The sequence below is a fragment of the Myotis daubentonii genome, chromosome 17 (genome assembly GCF_963259705.1).
Source record: "Myotis daubentonii chromosome 17, mMyoDau2.1, whole genome shotgun sequence".
NCBI classification, from domain to species: domain Eukaryota; kingdom Metazoa; phylum Chordata; class Mammalia; order Chiroptera; family Vespertilionidae; genus Myotis; species Myotis daubentonii.
In genome coordinates this window covers 48,927,454-48,944,164 of record NC_081856.1, presented here as the reverse complement: position 1 = coordinate 48,944,164, position 16,711 = coordinate 48,927,454, and the positions used below count along the sequence as shown (strand labels likewise).

Sequence of the window (16,711 nt, the reverse complement as noted above, 5' to 3'; positions counted from 1 at the left end):
AAGAAGGAAAGAAGGAAATGAGAGAAGAATGAAGCAATAAACACTTAAAAAAAATTATTGCTGAGAGTATTACAGAGGTCCTCCTTTTCCCCTGCACCCATTTCCCCTGTACCCCAGGTTTTTGCCACCCTATTATCTGTGTCCATAGGTAATGCATATATCTCTATAATAATAAATGCGTAATATGCTAATTAGACAGGATGTCCTTCCGGACAACCTTCCAGACGAAGCTGGGGCTGCAAGGGAAGCCCGGGTCCTGGGTGCCTGCCAGCGGCCAGAGGGAAGCCGGTGCCGGCAGCTGGGGGAATGAAGGCCTACTCTTGTATGAATTTCGTGCGTCAGGCCTCATATATATATGAAAGATCTCTGGTTAATCTCTTCTCCCTTCCCTCTGAGATTTGTCAGTCTGTGTTTCCATGCCTCTGTTTCTATTTTATCAGTTTATATTGATTTTTAGATTCAATTATTGATAGATGTGTATTTATTGCCATTTTGTTCATATTTTTGCTGCTTCTTCCTCTTCTTAAAGAATACCCTTCAACATTTCATTTAATACTGGGTTGGTGCTGATGAACTCCTTTAGCTTTTTCTTGTCTATGAAGCTCTTTATCTGACCTTCAATTCTAAATGATAGCTTTTCTGGGTAATCTTGGTTATAGGTCCTTGGGATTCATTACTTTGAATATTTCTTGCCACTCCCTTCTGGCCTGCAAAGTTTCTGTTGAGAAATCAGCTGACAGTCATATGGGTGCTCCCTTGTAGATAACTGCTTTTCTCTTGCCTTTGCCCCTCCTACCAGTCTCAATGTGCTTTCTTCTTTAATTCTCTAGTTTTAGGACTTTCATTAAGCCCAGTGTCAGATGGTTCTAAATGATGGTTGATCTGTATTTTAGTTATAAATTTGATGTGGTTGTGGGAGGTGGTGAGTACCGGTGTTACCTACGCTGCCATCTTGTTTACAGCAATAGACATTCTTAATACTAACAGATCAGATACCCAGGAGTCCTGGGAATAGGCCTTTAGAGTGAAAAAAATACAGATGAACTGGACTGGGTTCTCTACCCAATCTGAGTGATCGTGTCCTGGTGTCCGTTTCCTCATCTGTAAAATGGTTAGAATATTTACCTCTGCACAGTATTTTAGATAAAGGTGCATGAGGCAAAGAGGAGAGGATGTGCATGCTGTGAGCTTGGCAAGGTCTTCCTAAAGGGTCTTTCTCTGGACACCCTGACTCCTCCCTGCCCCACGCTCCCAGGAAATTTTCAATTTTATGACATTTGATGTCACAATGACACCAATCACCAGTGACTGCAGATGGAGTGCCAGTATGTGTGGGTTAAAAGTGGCAGAGAGTAAGTCAGTGACATGGCAGGCACTAATCACAGCTGGAGCCCGTCACAGGCTGGAACCTCATTGAACTGAATGCCATTCACACAAAGGGAAATCTGGGAATCCTGCCAGGGTCTTCCCAGAATAGTAATTTTTCATTTACATTTATACCATTTCTCCCCCTCAAGGCAGACCTCCTTCTCTATCATTATCTTAACTGCCTCACTCTCCCTCTCCTCCCATCCCTGTTGTAGAAACAACAGGATCCTTCTTGGGCCTTCCCAGAGATATCATGTGTGAACACCCACCAATCAACATGCTGAGCCTTGTGCACCTTCTTCAACACCGGAAGAGTCATGAGGGTAGAAACAGGGAGAGTTTTATTTAAGCTGCCAGGGTATCACACCGTCCCTAGATCTAAGGAAGAATGGAGAAGGTTTTATTCAATATGGCCCTCATGGTTCTGAGACAGGCTGGTTTTTCCAGACCCAGTGATAGGATAGGCCTTGCAGGAAAGTAAAGGCGGCTTAAGCTTACTGCGATGAATCAGTATGGAGTGAATACTTTGAACATTTTATACACGGAACACCGTCTACAGGAATTAGAAAATGTCTATGTTGGAATTTCACCTGAAATTTAATAGCCTAAAATACCATTTCAGTTAAAAACAAAATATAATTAAGACTTTGGGCAAGGATGAATTTTCATACTTGATTGTTAAAGCAACATAGACCATGATGTGTAATCCTGGAGATTTGCCAGCAATCTTAGAGATATGATTCTGGTATTAATTCAATTCATTCAGCAAACATACTTCAGGTGTCTATTATGAATCATAACTGTATAAAAATTTTTTATAAAGCTTTAAAGTTTATAGAGTACTTTACCTTGACTCTTAGAAACATTTTATAAAGGAGAAATGACTACAATCCTTATTTTTGCATTTAAAAGAACAAATTCTTCAAGAACAAGAGTCATTTGTTCAAAGTCACAAGGCTTGACAGTGATGGATCTGTGAAAGGAATTCATGTCTTTTGACCCCAAATCCCTGACTTCATGCCTATATTCTCCTCCCCTCCACTTTAGCTGAATTTTCTAGAATTGCATCATAGTTCTAGATACTTCAGACCAGTCTTTCCCAATTCTGATATTTATTGTTTTCTCAAGTCTCATTTACTTACACAAAAATATTTATCAGTTCAGACCTTTAGGAGTCTAGCCCCTAACGTTGCCTCTAGCATTCAACTCTTTAGATCAGGGGTCATCAAATACTTTCTGTAAAAGGCCAGAGAGAAAATTCTTTAGGCTTTGTGGGCCATATGGCCTCTGTTAGAACTACTCAGCTCTGCCATTGTATTGGGAAAGCAGCTACAGACAGCCACATAAACAACTGTATGGCTGTGTTCCAATAAAACTTTACTTACAAAAACTGGTAGCAGACCAAATTTAGTCTGAGGGCCATCGTTTGCTGACCCTTACATTTTCTCTGTATTGTTTCCCAAGAACCTTTCAACTAGTATATATCCTCAAAGTCAGGATTTTTATTAACTGTTGAGTGCCCTAATAATTCATAAAAAAAAAAATGCTGAAATTTGTTGTGGCCAGTGTGGTTCAGTTGGTTGGGCATTGTCTAAAGGTTACCCAGTAGGGGCGTGTGGGAGGCAGCAGATCAATGTTTTGTTCTCTCTCTCTCCCTCCATCTCCCTTCCTCTGTCTCTCTGAAAAAAAAATAAAAAATAAAAAATATATTTTTAATGCTGAAATTCTCTACCCTTCAGGTCACACACAGAAAGCACATGCTCATTAGAGAGTAACCAGAGTTGCACTACAAGGGTCCAACAATGGCAAGATGAGCAGCTACCAACACACAAGGAGAGCAAAGACTCAGCTCATCCAGGGCACCACCTAGAAAAGTACCTCATAGTGCGTTTCTGGGATGAGTAAGTCTAGGATGTCAGGGAGTAAAGCAGGGAAAGAAATGATCATTTTTAAATGCCTTTTATGAGCCAGCCACTGTGCAAGACATTTTATGTATTTCATAATTCTCAAAAGCATGATTTTATACCTTTTATAGATGGCAACATTGAACCTTGGGTTACTGAGCATCTTGGCCAAGTTCAAACAACCAGCATGTGGTGAAGTTAGAATTCAAACTCACTCATGTCTATCGCCAACGTGCACATTTTTTTAATTGCCATGGGGCCCACTTAGGAATGAGCTAGCATCCCTCACTGACAGGGATATGAGCTCATATGCATGCCCAACCCTGAGCACAAAATAGATGCTACAGACAAATTTACTATTAAGATATCATTGATTTTTTCCTGTATTTTTTATTGAATTTATTGGGGTGACAGTGGTTAATAATATTATATAGATTTCAGGAGTACAACTCTATAGTACATCATCTATATATTGTATTGTGTGTTCACCATCCCAGGTCTAGTTTTCTTCTGTCACCATTTATCCCCCATACCCTCTTCTATAATAATAACAACATCAATAATATCATTGAAATTGGTGACCATTTTTCAACATCTACTGGTAACAAAAGATAGAGCTGAGTATTTAAACTCTCCAGAATCATTTATTCTGAGCCCATGTCCCTTCTGTTTTTAACCAGCTCAATTAAAAAGACTTTAGGGTAATGTATGAGGGTAAAACACACTATTGGCCCGTGTGATTCACGAGTCAGTAAGATCAACGTCATGAAACTGTGAGTAAGCTGTAGCCTAAGTCAGAAGCCAAAGCAGGTTTCAGGACAACCAAGACATTCCCCAGAGCTCATAGACAACAGTGATGCATTGTTTTATGTCTTACGGCGAGGATGCAGAGGAGATGTTTGTGCTTAGTAACATATCTCTAAAGCCCAGCGGCTGTATATTTTTTTTATAGAACCTGGAAAACACGGAGTTCAGAGGGTAGAAGATGAAATAGTAGTTATTTCTGATAATTTTCCAGAGTTGTATTTCTTTTTTTATAGTGGTGTAGGAACCTTAATTTAAATAAATTTTTAGTCTGAAGATTACCTATTATTCCTATATTCATCTAAAGACAGTAAACCAGTTCTTTGGGGTTTTAATCCAAGTTCAGGACATTAACAAAATGTACCGCGAGTTTGACATGCTTGGTTTAGAACATTTGGAAGATAGTCATTTAATACCTTACGCTGTTATTTCTCAAATTCCATTCTCTGGACAGGTGGCTACCTGAGAGAAGGCCATGGGTGATCTGTGGAGAGAAGGTGAAAAGAAAGAGTATAGAAAGTTATCAATGACCAACTATTTTAGGAAGCTGTATCAATGATCTATTATTTTACAACAAACTACTTCAATGATTAGCAACTTAAGATCATGGGCACCTATTGCCTCACAGTTTTGGGGGGTCAGGAATCTGGTCCCTGCTTAGCAGGATGCCTTTGGCTCTGGGTGTCTCATGAAGTGGCATCGAGGGTGTTGGTGACAGCTACAGTGATCTCAAGGCTCAGTGAGGCTGGAGAATTTCTTTCCAAGCTCCCTCGCATGGCTGTTGGCAGACTCAGAAGGTCCACTTCCAAGTGTACGCATGTGGCTGTTTGCAGGTCTCGGATCCCACCTGTTGGGTTTCACCACAGGCTTCCTGAGCATATTCGTGACATGGTAGCTGGAGGTCCTAGAGCGAGAGAGAAACAGAGAGCCCCAGACAGAAAGCATGGCCTTTTTCTAACCTGAACTCACAAATGACAATTCATCACCCTTCCACATTCTATTTGCTAAAAATCAAAGTGCCAAACCAGGAGGCCATGGTTTGATTCCCAGTTGGGGCACATGCCACCTTCCATCCCATCCTCTGAAATCAATAAAATACATATTTAAAAAAACAAATCAAAGTTCAGCCTACACTCAGAGGGAGAGGATTGCACAAGGGTAGGAGTCCCAGGAGGTGGGACTCAATGGACCATTTTAGAAACTGCCTCACACGGAAGTGCTTGGTTAAACAAAGTTAGAAGGTTTCTTCAGCACAAAACTTCTCAGAGCTTTTAGTACACGTTTGTGTTCCGGACCTCTCTGAGCAGGGCTCAGAAAACTGTCTTAGAGCCAGATAGTAAGTATTTTGCTCTGTGGATCTGAGGATTTCTTTACTAATTATTCAATTCTGCTGCTCAGAAGCAGCCACAGACCATACATATAAATTGGTGTGGCTCTGTTGCAATAAAACTTTATTTACAACACTATATTTTGCCAGCTCCTTGGATTAGAGGCTGTAACGTTAGCTGATAGCATTTAACAATAACAACTTTTTGTCCTAAAATCCCTATCCCACAGAATAGACTGAAATGTTGCCATATATGCCTCTGTGATTTGGTCAATAAAATCAACAAATGTTAGCAACCAGAAAAAATGCTTTATGTACACTTGCTAAAATATCAGAGTTTCTTCCTTGTTTAGATTCATGGAGCTCTTTAGGCTTGGGATTCTTGGAACTCTAGGTCATTAATTGCGTGAGGGCAGAATCCTCATCTGTCCTATGCATCCTCCACCACATTTCCCATGCCTAGCACAAGGTCAGAGACACAGTGGGCACACAGTCTTTTTGAATGAATGAATGGATTGAATAAATCTCAACATCCTATGTTTGTATTTTCCTTTGCCTTTTCCATTAGCAATGCTGTACTTCCCCCAAGGGTCCACATTCCGATAAATCAAGTGTCCTGACCTGTAGCTGGCATCTTTCCCATGGCATTTCCCTCCTTCCTGGCCTCAGTCCCACCTGAGTCTGCAACTCAGAATCATTGCAGTGATGGCCTCAGATAGACTCAGCGTGTCTCTGCTCACACTTGACCGTAGCTTCAAGAGTTGAGGACTTGAGGAGGGCAGGCTGGCAGGAAGGAGGGAGAGAAGGGAGAGAGATAAGAACAACATTTCACAAGCCTACAGAAGGTCATGACTGAGCGAGGCCATTCTACACCACAGTATGTCACAGCTTTATAATGGGTATTACTAATTCCACTTTGCAAATGAGGAAAGAGTTGTAGAGAGGTTCTGTGTCTCACCCAAAGTGACACAGAGATGAAGGAGAAACCTGGTCTCTACAGACTCTAAAGCTCATTGCCTGAACCTCACATCTCAGGTTGCCTGGGTTATTCTCCTGGAACAATTATTAAAATCATCTTTTGTTCTGAGTCTTCCGATTGTCATCTGCCTACCACCCTCTGTCTCCCTGGGGATAGCTCTGGCTCCTGCCATGGGAACAAATTCAGTCGGAGGCCATGTTTAGGATTGTACCCCAGATCCAGGGCCATTCCAGTGAGGAGACCACGAGTTACCCAAAGTAGCCTGTGGAGCTCTTGCCAGGCCACTGGCTTTTCTAGGGTACATACTGTGGGAGGGGGAGCATGTAGCATGAATGCCATTAAAAAGGCCCATGCACAGGTGCAGGCAGAGACAGGCACACACACATGCATTTATTTTTAAGCCACCTTCCATAGTACTTTGCTTCCATTTGTCCCATGGAAAGAATTTTGAATGCAGTCATTTCTCCAGTTGGAATCTTGTACAAAAAAAAGTTCCTACCTTTCTCTCCTAGAGTCATCACTCCTTTTGCTGTGGGTTAATTCTGTCTGCTTGAAAATTCACCTAACAGACAGCCCTCATTTGGATGTGGCTTAGGAAGGCTTCCTGGGCATTAAGTATACACTTATTTGATACATCAATCTTAGTACATTGTTGGCAATTCTTTTATGATATTGAGCTCTTTCTAATATGACAGCTTATCATTTTCCCCTCTCCTCTAATCAGGATGCCCATGTTCATATGGTGTTTCAGAGTTTTCTAATATCTCCCATACATTGTTGTATTTGATCCTTACAATAACCCTGTGATGCTGCTCAGTGGACCCACATTTTAGAAATGAGAAAACAGATTCAGGAAGGTGAAGCAACTCACCTGAAGTCACACAGCAAGTTAGAGTTGACAAAGTTGAGGCAACCTGCAGAAAGAGATGACATAAGGTTCATCTCCATATCCTGCAGAGTGCCTTGCTTACAGCATGCACATAAGATATCAGTGTTTAATGGCTGGCTGAATGAATAAACAATAGGACTTAGCCTCCCTAGGTGATTATGGTCACTGTCCTAGGTAGGATAGGATTTGAAATCATGTCCAATGAGAAGTTACAGAAGGATATGTTTAGATTCGGGGGAAAAGTCTTAGGGTAAAGGTGCAGTTGGGAAGGACTGAGAGCTTCCCTGTGGAAGGAGGATTGGATGTGGGCTCTGCGTCAGCGGGGATACATCTGGAATTGTCGCATGAAGGTCATAAAGACTTCGGGCCATTATAGGGACTCACATTCTAGCTGATAGAATTGTCTAGACTTTAGAAGAATCTCCTGAGAAAGTGAGGTTCCCATCCCATATTTTAACAGGAGTTTGACACATCATTGGCTAGAATGTAGTGAAGGGGAGTCAAGAATCACATATGGCAGTTAAAGTGGCTGATCGTTATTCCAGCCTCCTTTGACTGTAAGAGTCGAAGGTTTTCTCTGTAGATGCATTTTGATATCTGTATTTCATTAGATGGTTTCCCTAACGTGCCTTCAGGCTATTTGAATTGAAACATTGCTGAGCATTCTGCAATACTGACACAACTGTCCATGAATGCGACATCTTTGTTCTGTCTCCCAGCAACCATTCTTGTTTTGATGTCAAAGCATCTGAGCCTCAACCACGCATATAGTAACAACAGGTGTGAACCATTTAAAGATGGCTGCATCATAATTCCAAATAGAATGAGGTTGATGTCACTGGGACAGGCTTCTTGGAGACTACTCATTGCAGAGGGCTTGACCCCTTCCTCAGGTCTCAGCCAAGGGTACTCGGAAAACAGTTCTAAGACACTTTTCCAATCCCAGGACCGCGGAGAAAGGAATTCCAGTTAACCGGTATATCTTTATTCAGATTAACCCAGACACCAGAACCATCTCATTGACCGCTAAAGACAACTGGCCAATGAGCAGTGGGAGCAAATGGGGTTTACAGGCTTTTAGCTCTCACTGGATACAAGGGGAAATAAGAGGTGACTCATGAAATAAAGCAGGTAAAGCTCATACGAAATTTAGAGATTACTAAAACCAAGTCCTTAATTTTACAAATGAGGAAACTGAGGCACAGGCAGAGTAATTGGCTGATCTGAAGGGTTTTCATTGAAATTTGGACTCCTGATTTCTACATTCTCCAGCTTCCCAATCCTCTTGTAAAAGTGGAAGGTACAAGTGCATACCTAAGTCAGAACCCAAGAGCCACATTGCTATGGCAATGGAGAGCACCCCAAAACACAGATCGTGGGAGGATACTGGCATTTCCCAGTGTCGGATACAGTTGCAATTATCCACTGCAACTTTGTCACATTCAAGAAAGAAATTCATTTACCCCTGAATGTTTATCACGGGGCTCCAACCTGGACTCTTAAGAGCCCCACCTGGATTGTGTGCGACACCTCAAGGCTCTCATATTTATATAGTACTTCCTCCCCCCTAAACAACATCCACATCTAGAATCCACTTTTGATCTTGGGAATGGAAGCAAAACAAGTGTTATTACACACCCATTTCACAAAGTCAGCTCCTTATATGGTTCACCCGGCCCCTCAATCCCAGGACCCGACATCCAGCCAGCCATCAGGATGAATTACACTATGTTGGGCTGCCTTCCTATTGATATGGCAGCAGACATTTTTGTCACCTAACACGTTACAATAAAATAAGTTTTTAATTCTTGCATAATTACCAGCGAACTTAGAGAAAATATGAGGATCTGATAGGAAAGATCAAATCATATTCTACATGATACACACGAGAAGTCTTGGTCTCCGAGAGATTAAGTGGCGCAGCTATTAATTGACAGGCCAGGATTAGACGATCCAACCCAGCATTCTTTCCCCAGGAACACACTGCCCTGGGGAGTTGACGGAGCATTCCCAGCGACAGGCCCTCGCTGTCTTCCTGAGGATTGCCTGACTCGGATAACCCTTCCTCGTCAGAAGGCGAACGCTGCCCCTGTGTCAGTGAAAGCTTGGGACCGTTAATTAACTTCGAACTTCTATGGAAATCTTTCGAGAACCATTTTGCCTGAGATGATAGAACATATGCTAATGGCAGTTACTTGGGATGTTGCCTACTAAAGCTTGCACCTTCCTTGCTGATCACATAGGGGTATTACACCCACTATATGTTTGAACCTGGGACTGGAACCCAGGACTCATGATTTCCAATCCAGGACGCATTAACTTCAGCAGAAGATTATTAAGTACTATGTGCTATGTTAGAATGAAGGGATGAGGCTTCAGATAAGACAGGCATGGTCAACATGATCATGTAACTTAGTGTCAAAATGGTACGTAGTCAACCTGTGCCCCTATCCTCAGAGAGCTCTTTCCAGTGAGGAAGGCAGGCAACAAATAAGGGTTTAAAAATAGGGTTTCCATGTAAGGTTTTCTTTGAGAAAGGGTTCATCACTAATAATATTTAAAAACAAGGGAGCCTCACTTCCTTTTTTCACTCTACTTTTTTTGGATCTTTTGGGGAAACTATCTTGGTTTAGGTCAGTTGGCTCACTCATTGACCAAAGGGGTTAATAATAGCTTACTGCCCCAAAGACAAGGAATTGCACCAAATAAATGTTGACACTCCTGCTTGAAAATCAACAATTCTCAGTTCCTGCAGTGCTGAGAAGGGGACCTTCGAGGACCCAGTGTGTGGTAGTTGACTTCCAGTGATCAGAACTTTGTCATCGTGTGAGGCCCCCGTAAATAAAACACACCCCAGCCAGAAAGTCCTTCCAGAAAAATGCGGCTGTCAACATCAAGACACAAGTAAGTGCTGTGATTCTGAGCTTCATTGAAAGAGTCACATTCAATCCACCGCTTCCTTGAAAACTGACTGCAGTGCCGTGGCTCCAAGTTCTACAGGAGAAAAACCACAAAGTATGCACGAACCAGATGAACAGTCTGGGCTGATGACAGAAAAAATAGAAGGCCATTGAGGCAGATGGCAAGTTTGACAAAATGTCTTCTGTGCACCTCCTGGAAACATCGGTAAGAACTAGGTGCTAGAATCCGGACCTTTGATTGGTGGCCTCGAGAGAGGAGAACGAGTGGCTGGACTCCTCCAGGCCAACAGATGGGGCAGGGGCCTGATGTGGATTCAGGAGTGAAAAAGGAACAGGGCAATTTTGTGATATGGCTTCTGGGGCTGGAAAGAAATGTGCTGTGGAGGGAAAAAGACTTACGACTTCCTTTCACATCTGCCCTGCCTTCAGAACAGAAAAGAGACCATGTATTTGCCTGGAAAACATTAGGAATTCATGGAATTGGGTGGAGTTTTTTTTCAGACTCCAACATTAATCATGAGATTTCAAGCAAGCCTTTCAAACTCCCTGTGCCTCAGTTTGTCTCATTAGTAACCAAGGGATTTAAAATGTCAACCATGTGATATCTGATATACGTGTGTGTGTGTGTGTGTGTGTGTGTGTGTATTATATATATAAAAAAGTGAATACTTGGTGCTCGAATTTAATACTTCTACAATTTTTTGACAATCTCTAAAACTTTGAATACCACTCATGTAAATTCTTTCATAAAAAGGCAATACTACAACTATACTTTTTATAAAAGTATAAATGAAAATTTGAGATTCAGACTTATAGACACTTGGCAAGTGTTACAACATTTCTCTGAGAAGAGAAAAACAAAGCATGGGCAGAGTCTCAATTATGATACACCCAAGTGAGTGTTTCTCAGACTTGCAGAGAATATGGATGGGTAAAACGTTTTGTTTCTTTAACTAAGAGACTATTGTAAGTTTTTCATGATTTTATTTTAGCTAAATGAAATCATTTAAGATAAAACACAGCTACTATCTAGCTTCATTTCATAAAGCAATAATCTTTTTAAATGTTTAGAAAAGTTGGGAGAATATAATCTTAGAATAAAAGATAGTCTTTCACAAAGAAATACAGCTGGTAAACTAACACAAATATATGAAAATACAGAAAAATCTCAATATGCATTGACAGATGATAGTATTAGAGTATGCAATTTTTTTATGCTTGTTTGAAATTGGGCATCTATATTCAACACTCTCACATAAAGTTGAACTAAAATATGCAACCCGATCTGAAACACCATTGTTTGAAATCTATTTTCATGTAATGAGAATGAGAACAATGCCCTGAATGCTATTCATTCATTTGCAAGTTCATGAGCAAGTTAGACATTTATCTGAGACCCCAGCTCAGAGTCAAACCATGGCATGGGTCTTGCTCATGAACAACACTGCTTTATGGACCAGCATTTGAGAACTGCTGTGATCGCAGTGGATTAATCTTCCTGGCTCACAACCCCCATGATTCAAACCTGAGCCCTTACAAAATTAGAAATTAAACCCTTCAGAGAGATTACTACTAATTCAGTGTTTCACAATGAGGCGATGGAGCCATAAGAGATTAAATAAGATATACAAATTCATACCAGTGGTGTCTGATTTCCAGGACCCCTAACTGACATCATCAATACTAACTAATAATAGCTAGCATTTCGATCATTTATTATGTGAAATATTTGACATGTATTCTGATACCAGAGTCTCACAATAACCCTGTGAGATGAGCTTCATCATTACTCCCATTTTATAAGAGTAGAAATAGAGGCCAAGTGCTTAAGTCACTTGCCAGGGGGCCAACAACGAAGACATGGCAGAATAGGAATTCAAACCAAGCTATCTAACCCCAGTCCTGCCTACTTAGCCTCTAACATGTGCCTCTGCATCTCAGATGTGTAACTTCAATGATAATGGCACTTCCATTTCTAGGGAGGTAGTAATAGGCCATGTTCCAAGTGAAATGGCTAGAAAAAATTAAAATAATCAATTATCCCCCAAATCATAATTTTAAGTACATTGGCAAGTTACGGGAGCTAAGAGGACTGGGTGAGCTAGAACTGTAGAGAGGAGAGTCCTGCTTAGGTTAGCTGAGGGTGCCTGTCATTTTCTTACCAGTTCAGGCTTGGCCTAGGCCAGTGGTCGGCAAACTCATTAGTCAACAGAGCCAAATATCAACAGTACAACGATTGAAATGTCTTTTGAGAGCCAAATTTTTTAAACTTAAACTATATAGGTAGGTACATTGTTATTAACTCAATTAGGGTACTCCTAAGGCTTAGGAAGAGCCACACTCAAGGGGCCAAAGAGCCTAGGCCAATGGTCTCCAATGAGGAAAAAGAGAAAACAGAGTTAGTCTGACAGTCACAGGGGAGGGGGTGGAATGCGTTGGTGACTAGAGTAGCCCTGGGAGCCTGAGCTGAGTGCTGGGGAGACATGGAGGCTGAGGCTGGCCTGAGAAGGCAATGCAAAATCTATAGCCTTGAGATACTCAGTACACAAGGTCCCCGTAGGAAAAGGAGCCAACAGCAAGCATCCAACAGGTTTCCACTCAAGACATTTACTACATTTTGATGCTGTCTGGGGTTGGGGGCTAAAAGAGCAAAATTTCTGAGGGATAGAGATAATCCCTCCCAAAAGATAGTACAGATAAAATGGGATAATTTTTTAAAATACATAATTAATCCAGGAGAAGTTAGGAAAAACAGAAATCAAGGGCAAAGAGATAAGACAAGGAGAAAACAAATATCAGGATGTCAACACAAGCCCAATATTATTAGTAATCACATTAACTGTAATTAGATGGCCCATTCCAGTTCGATAACAAAATCTGTGAGCCTAGGTTTAAAAGAAGAGATGCACTGATTTGTTGTTTATGAAACGTATTTAAAAGGAAGTTGGAAGTGAAAAGACAGGAAAAGCTATACCACAGGAACACCTAGCGAAAGCCTACTTGTTTCAGACAGAGACCAAGTTGACTTTAAGGCAAGACGTACCCTTAGAGATGTAAAAGAATAATAGATTTTATAATGATAACAATTCCGTTCAGCAAGGAGACATGACCATCCCAAATGTGTACATACTTCACAAAATCACTTCACAATGTACACTGATCATGGCGGTGGACGGGCACGAGAGTGGAAGAGAGGCAGCCACATTGGCAGAAATAGACCTGCCCGGTTGCCCAGCCCCCGCTCCTCTCACAGTGCCAATACTGTAGGTACGCCTCACCCTCAGCCTCGCAGAAGCTGTCACTATTGGCAGTGTCCCTGGCAGCTGGGTTCACCTGGGCTAGGGCATAGTTCCTTTTATGATGCTGTGAAATGTGAAACTGGAGAGCGGGAAGTTGTCCCGAGCTAAAGAGACTGTGCTCTAAGTCCTTCAGGTTTTATCTCTTCTCCTTGGATCAATAGGGCTCAGCTTAGAACTCTTTGTAGTTGGGGTGATAACCCATAACAGCCCGTGTTTACTTTGCAGAAGGCTAAGTCTCCTGTGAGCCTAACTTTTGGCACAGTCTGATTAGCATGTGCACAAATATCACACCTTCCATTGGGCAAGGAGCTGATTAACAGCCCTGAATACAAAAGACTGAAAGGACCATAACTGTGTATGGTTTTGTGCAGGACGTTTTCCTTCCCTCTGAACCTTGCCCCTTTAAAAGGTTCTTAATCGCACCTAGAGATTTGCTATCTCCCTTCAATTTGAGGGTAATTTAAGACATAGGCAGTGTCAAGGCCAATCTTCGGCAAAACTATGAGGAAGGCAGTTTTATATTGACCAGAGTGGAAAGAAGTAGTTTGCTTCCTGGGAGATATCGCAGCCCACCACACCCCTCCCAGAAGATTACAGGTCTCAGAGTATGTGTTCTTTGATGAGTGCATACTGAGAAAGGCAAAAGGTGGAGTGGGAGGGAGCAACTGGAAGGAAAATTTGGGAATCTGAGAAAGAGAATACTATATAGAGCAGATCCCAGAGCTGCCAGTCGAAGAGGTAGGATCAAGAGCACATAAGGAAGAGTTAGTTTCGATTGTGTGGAGGAAAACCTCACCTTCTCAGCCTGGAGAAAAGAAAGAAAAAATGGAAGTGGACAGAGATAGCATGGAAGAGCACTGAGGTGTTCATTTCAGACGATCTCAGGGGCAAGGTTTTCCACTGAGAAGAGGTTGCCAAGATGCTAGAAGGGGGAGAGGTCAAGGTCTGAAGCATCACTGAGGGAGAGAAGCAAGAGCTGACCAAAGGGCTGTTGGAGCCTGGAGGCTCAGCAGGCGTTGGGTTGATGGTGCTCATTTCCCAGGCTTAGGAGCTAAGAAGACAGATTGTAACCTGTTTCCAAAGTTGGTACTTTGCTGGGTGGGAAGGCAGAAGAGTGGAACATCTGTTTCTCTTCTTTTCACCCCTACTCTCCTAGTTATCCAATGCCTGTACTTAGCTGAGTATCATTACAAGATAAAGAGAGATACCAACTGAGTCACATGAAGGTTTTGGGGGGCAGTGTAGTATGATGAAACTGCCTGTAGCCCTAGGGTTCAAATGCTGACTTCATCACATACCACATATTGTTCGCTGCTTGACCCTGGGGTAAGTTACACAATCACTTTGGACATCTGTTTCTTCATTTACAGAAGAATTTGAAGCATTACGTGAGCTTCTATCCATACAGCCCCTGATCTGTAGTAGACATAAGAATATGCTTGTGCCTCCTTTCTTTACCCACACCTCATGAGGGAATATCCCTTGTATAGCTGAACCCAGAGGAACTCAAATTACTTTCTCATAGTTGAATTTTCATTATGGCAGAACAATTCATTTGGAGAAATAAATATATATCCTCAGTCAGTTGGTTAAGCCATGGAAAACTAGGATGATTCTTTAAAAAAAATATAATCCTGCCCTGGCTGGTTTGGCTCAGTGGATGGAGCGTCAGCCTGCGGACTGAAGGGTCCCAGGTTCGATTCCGGTCAAGGGCATGTACCTTGGTTGCAGGCGCATCCCCAGTGGGGGGTGTGTAGGAGGCAGCTGATTGATATTTCTCTCTCATTGATGTTTCTAACTCTCTATCCCTCTCCCTTCCTCTCTGTGAAAAAATCAATAAAATATATTTAAATATATATATACTAGGGGCCCGGTGCACGAAATTCGTGCACTGGGTGTGTGTGTGGGGGAGTGTCCCTCAGCCCAGCCTGCCCCCTCTCACATACTGGGAGCCCTCAGGCGTTGACCCCCATCACCCTCCGATCGCCTGATCGGCCCCTTGCCCAGGCCTGACGCCTGCGCCAGAGGTGTCAGGCTTGGACAGGGGACCCCCATCTCCCCCTGATCACTGGCTCTGGCCCCCACCCAGGCCTGAGGCCTCTGGCCCAGGAATCATGCCTGGGCAGGGGACCCCCATCTCCCTCTGATCGCTTGGTCCACCCCCCGCCCAAGCCTGACGCCTCTGACCCAGGCTTCAGGCCTGGGCAAGGGGACCATCATATCCCCCCAATCCCTGGCTCCGCCCCCCGCCCAGGCCTGATGCCTGGGCCAGAGGAGTTGACCCTCATCACCCTCCGATCACCAATCACCGGATCGGCCCCTTGACCAGGCCTGAGGCCTCTGGCCTAGGCGTCCGGCCCGGGCAGCGGGGACCGGCAGCTGCAGCGGCCCCGCGATCGTGGGCTACACTTTAGGCCCAGGCAAGGGACCCCTAGCTCCTGGGACTGCCAGCTTCGACCGTGCCCAGCTCCCATCGCTGGCTCCACCCCTATATCCTGCTATCACTGGCCAGGGCGGAAAAGGCGCCTGATTCTCCGATCATGGCTGGGGGGCAGGGCAAAGGCGGCCCCAGGGCCGCCTTTGCCCTGCCCCCCAGCTCTTAGCTCCCCCCTGGGTTTCTGATCACTGTCAGTGGCAGGGGGCTTCTTCCTGCTTTCCCTTTCACCTCCCTGCATTGAGCCTACATATGCAAATTAACCGCCATCTTGTTGTCAGTTAACTGCCAATCTTAGTTGGCAGTTAACTGCCAATCATAGTTGGCAGTTAATTTGCATATAGCCCTGATTAGCCAATGAAAGGGGTATCGTCGTACGCCAATTACCATTTTTCTCTTTTATTAGATAGGAGGATATATATATATATATATTCCCCCATCCTAACCTTCCATTTTTTTTAGGGATTTAATTCAGCATGAGTGTGTCTACATGAGTCAGTGCCACCAGAAAATACAACCATATCCATTCTCCATCTTCTAAGAAGATAATGACTGAATTAAGCCCATAGATACCTCCTACAATCACCAATCCAAATCTCTGGCTTAAAGAGGGGAGTTTACAATTATTAGAGATTATTTAACTCCTATTTCTAATAAATCAGAGCTTCAGATACTACAGGGCAGGCAACTCACTCTAAAGCAAGGCTTTTAGTGAATCAGTCCTTCTGACTAATCGCATAAAATAATTAAGAAGCAATCTCTGAACTCTAAGTCAGCATCCATCAT

At 42.9% G+C, this 16,711-nt stretch overlaps 3 long non-coding RNA genes across 5 annotated transcripts in view; 1 reads left to right on the top strand and 2 right to left on the bottom strand.

Annotated features, from left to right (window-relative positions):
* Nucleotides 1-16,711, bottom strand: part of LOC132219748 (uncharacterized) — an 801,764-nt gene that overhangs the window by 353,545 nt on the left and 431,508 nt on the right. The gene's annotated exons all lie outside the window — the stretch shown is intronic.
* LOC132219750 (uncharacterized) overlaps nucleotides 1-16,711 on the top strand; it is a 43,523-nt gene that overhangs the window by 3,957 nt on the left and 22,855 nt on the right. The gene's annotated exons all lie outside the window — the stretch shown is intronic.
* Nucleotides 3,641-16,711, bottom strand: part of LOC132219749 (uncharacterized) — a 122,666-nt gene continuing 109,595 nt past the window's right edge. For 2 of the 3 annotated variants that reach the window (XR_009449602.1, XR_009449601.1), the window contains exons 3-5: nucleotides 7,254-7,296; nucleotides 6,025-6,186; nucleotides 3,641-4,980 (exon numbers count right to left, since the gene is read on the bottom strand). This is a non-coding gene — a long non-coding RNA (uncharacterized LOC132219749). Of the gene's footprint in view, nucleotides 4,981-6,024; nucleotides 6,187-7,253; nucleotides 7,297-13,470; nucleotides 13,586-16,711 lie in introns of those variants that run through there. The other variant, XR_009449603.1, reaches the window with a different exon arrangement.